Source organism: Dama dama, chromosome 5 (genome assembly GCF_033118175.1).
Source record: "Dama dama isolate Ldn47 chromosome 5, ASM3311817v1, whole genome shotgun sequence".
Lineage (NCBI taxonomy): Eukaryota > Metazoa > Chordata > Mammalia > Artiodactyla > Cervidae > Dama > Dama dama.
The window spans coordinates 90,833,692-90,838,115 of NC_083685.1; the positions used below are offsets into that span (position 1 = coordinate 90,833,692).

The 4,424-nt window shown below is 39.2% G+C and overlaps 1 non-coding gene across 1 annotated transcript; it reads right to left on the reverse strand.

The window, feature by feature from the left end:
- Window positions 1-3,826: 3,826 nt before the first annotated feature.
- Window positions 3,827-3,933, reverse strand: LOC133058112 (U6 spliceosomal RNA). The gene has a single exon (XR_009693232.1). It is a non-coding gene; the product is annotated as a U6 spliceosomal RNA (small nuclear RNA).
- Window positions 3,934-4,424: the final 491 nt, after the last annotated feature.

A 4,424-nucleotide genomic window follows, 5' to 3' on the forward strand; every position in this document is an offset into this window, starting at 1 on the left:
TCAGTTCCTCGTGAGATTTTGGCCGAAGACCTCAGTTCCTCACTGGTCGTTAACCAGAGGCCTCTCTATAGGGCAACCCACAACATAGCAATTGTCTCTCCTCAGAGTGAGCAATAGAACAAGAGGGAGCTCTCAAGATGAAGCCATAGTCTTTTTGTAACCTTATCTCAGATATGACATTCCTTCTGCTGCATTCTATTCAGTAGAAGTGAGTACACACCTATACACAAGGGGAGGGGATCACAGGAGGGCATGAATACTGTACTTTCATTAAAGAGATCATTGAAGGTCATCTCAGAGCTTGTCTACCGCAGGTATAAAACCATTCATTAAACTTCCTTTGCTTGCTCTGATGTCATCACCAGCTGTAATTCCAAATGTAATCTCACCTTATATGTCATTTGTTTGTAAGCAGAGAGAGTACACTGAATAACACACAGAAGTTCCTCATCATTTATTAAATTAGTATATATTTTTAAACACTTGAATTTTGTCACCTGCTGGCCTTGTGAGTTTGGTAAGTGTGATTCAGTCTTCCTAATGCTGATAAGTATTAATATCTAAACCTAAACTTGTGACCAGGCCCAGGACTGTAGTCCTGCTTTGAGAGGGCCCACCTGAGCTATCAGGAGGCCTCCTTCTCCAATAGGAATGACAATATAAAACACCTACATGGGGGCTTCCCTGGTGGTCCAGTGGCTAAGACGCCATGCTCCTAATGCAGTGGGTCAGTGTTCAATCCCTGGCCAGGGAACTAGATCCCACAATGCCACAACTATGAATTCACGTGCCCCAATTACAGATCCCACATGCCGCAATGAAGACATGGCACAGCTAAATAAATAAATAAATATTAAACAAACGAAGAAAAATACCTACATGGCCAGGCAAGTTAACTTGGGTTAAGTAACTTGACTGTAAGCAAACTTGTATGTAAGAAACATTTCTCCTTGGGGACTTCCTGGTGGTCCAATGATTAAGACTCTGTGCTCCCAATGCAGGGGACACAGGTTCAATGCCTGATCGGGGAGCTAGATCCCACATGCAGCTAAGACCTGGTGCAGCCAAATAAAAAAAAGCATTTCTCCCAACATGGCATTGAATTCTACAGTGATAACTGTATTAAAACATGTATCTATTTATTTTAAGAACTAGGTAGCTTAATTTTTCAATCTAATATCTGCATTCAGCTTATGAAAGGATAATCTGATACATGGTCTCAAAATCCTTAATCACATCTTTTTATATAAGGGAATATTTACTCTTTTACTATGTAAGGTAATATTCACAGGTTCTAGTAATTAGAATATAGACACAGCTTTTTTTTTTTTTTTTTTTTAGACACAGCTTTTTGAGGGCCATCATTCAGCCCACGACGGGGCTGTTGTCTGTAAAAAATTTTTTAAATAATAGTAAAATTGACTAAATATCAGTCTACTTTTTGTTATCACCTTGTGCACGCAATTTTAAACAATGTCAATGATAAAACACTACTCGTGGGGGCAGACCATTTCCCACAGCTTCCCCCACCCTCAGTGTGCCCATACTGCCTGTATCCTAGTATGAGCTCTTCGGCCTGCTTTAACTTTTCAGGGACAAATTCTGCAAAAAAACAATTTGGTGATTTATCAATAGCAAACCATGTCACCACATCTTGATATGACTGACTCCTCATCCTTCAGAAATCGACTTAAATAAATGTCACCTACCCAAGGAAAATTTCTCTAAAGACTCTTTCTAGACTCGAAGTGCCATACCACCTCTCCCACGTATTTCCTGTATCTGTTTGTTTCTTTCACAGCACTTGCCACACATTGTGGTTATTTTATTTGCAGGTTAATTTTTTCCCTTCTCCCTTACTTATTTGTAAGATCTAAGACTTTTATGTCTTGTTCTCTGAATTATCCCCCAAACCCAGCACAGAACCTGGCACATGGTAAATGTTCAATTTTCATTGCATTCTCAGCTTGTGTACTTCCCGTAAAGCACATTGGCTCAATGTTGGACAACTCTTTTTTCTTCATCTCCTGTCCATTACTCAAAATGAAATAGCCACTTATTGTTTAGGACTGGTGACATAGAAAATTATTTATCTCTATAATTCAGAAACAGCTGCAGTGTCATGGATCTTAGCAGAATTGTTTCTACTGCTCCAAACTCCATCATGAACATGATTAGTAATGTTTTATGCGGGAAATTCACAGAGATATCATAAGACCAAATCACAAAGTAAAATATAAATATGGCATTCACATTTTGAAGGGGACCTACGCATTTTGCCCAGGCATGACACTAGAAGTTACAAGACTTTAGTGTGCACCTCAAACTTAGCAAGTTCCGAATATAAATCATCAGTTTCCTTTCCAAACCACACATGTGTGAGTGCTAAGTCGCTTCGGTCATGTCCGACTCTTTGTGACCCTATGGACTGTAGTCTGCCAGGCTCCTCTGTCCATGGGATTCTCCAGGCAAGAATATTGGAGTGGGTTGCCATGTCGTCCTCCAGGGCATCTTCCCGACCCAGCGATTGAACCTGCATCTCCTGTGGCTCCTGCATTGAAGGCTGGTCCTTTACTGCTGAGCAACTGGGGAAGCCTCTCCAAACCACCTGCTCCTCTTAATTGCCGTCAACATTTCTTTTAGTGGCATAGCTCTACACCTGGCTAGTTCTCCAGGCTCAATCTCTAGCTTTCCTTTCTTCTCCCTTTACTCTTTCTTCCTAGGAGATCTGACCCATCTCCAAGTCTAAAATCTTATCCCTACAGTGTTATTTCTAAAATACGTCCCTAATCCTCTCCTCTTTGCTCCAGACTCTCAGCTGCCTACTGTTCTATCTTAGAAACATCACAGGCATTTCAAATTTATCACATGTGCATGCATGCTAAGTCACTTCAGTTGTGTCCGGCTCTTTGCGACCCCATGGACTATAACCTGCCAGGCTCTTCTATCCATGGGGATTCTCCAGGCAAGAATATTGCCATGCCCTTTTCCAGGGGATCATCCTACATCTTTATCCATTCATCTATCTGTGGTCATTTAGGTTGCTTCCGTGTCTCGACTGAGTGCAGCTGTGAACATTGGGCTGCATGTACCTTTTCGAATTAGAGTTTTCTCCAGATATATGCCCAAGAGTAGGACTGCAGGATCATATCTCCAGCATTTATTTGTAGACTACTTAAAGATGGCCATTTTGACTGATGTGAGGTGGTACCTTTTTGAAGTTTTGATTTACATTTCTTTAATAATTAGCAATGTTGAACATCTTTTCATGTGCCTATTGACAATCTGTGTGTCTTCTTTACAGAAATGTCTATCTTTTTTTTTTTTTAGTTGTGTGAACTGTTTGTGTATTTTGGAAATTAAACCTTGTTGGTCACATAATTTGCAAATATTTTCTGTCAGTCCATAGGTTGTCTTTTCATTTTGCTTATTGTTTCCTTTTCTGTGCAAAAGTTTATAAGTTTAATTAGGTACCATTTGTTTATTTTTGCTTTTATTTCTATTGCTTTAGGAGACTGACCTAAGAAAATATTGGTATATGTCTGAATATCTTGTCTATGTTCTCTCCTAGGAGTTTCATGATACCATGTCTTATATTTCAGTCTTTAAGCAATTTTGAGTTTATTTTTACATATGGTGTGAGGGAGTGTTTGATTTCATTGTTTTACATGTGACTATCCAGCTTTCCCAACATTACTTGCTGAAGAGACTCATTTTTCTATGTATATTCTTACCTTCTTTGTTGAAGATTAATTGACTGTAGGTATGTGGGTTTATTTCTGGGCTCTCTATTCTGTTCCATTGATCCATATGTCTGTTTTTGTGCCAATACCACACTGTTTTGTTTTGGTTTTTTGTTATCCTTGCACGGGGACCATGCCAATCTTCTCTGTGTTATTCCAATTTTAGTGTATGTGCTGCCAAAGCAAGCACAATACCACCCTGTTTTGATTTCTGTAGCTTTGTAGTATTGCCTGAAGTCTGGGTGGGTTATGCCTCCAGCTTCATTCTTTTCCCTCAGGGTCACTTTGGCAATTATGGGTCTTTACGGCTCATGGGGTTGCAAAGAGTCAGACATGACTGAGCAACTTAACTGATGGTTCTATATAAATTTTAGGATTATTTGTTCTAGTTCTGCGAAAAATGTCATGGGTAATTTGGTAGGGATTGCATTAAATCTGTAGATTGCTTTGGGTAGTATGGCCATTTAACATATTAATTCTTCCAATCCAAGAGCATAGGATATCTTTCCACTTCTTTGAATCATCTTCAATTTTCTTTATCAATGTTTTATAGTTCTGAGCATATAAGTATTTCATCTTCTTGGTCAGGTTTATTGGTAAGTTTGGTTTTTTTTGGGGGGGGATGCAATTTTAAAAGAGATTATTTTTGTACTTTCCCTTTCTGATATTTCATTGTAAGTA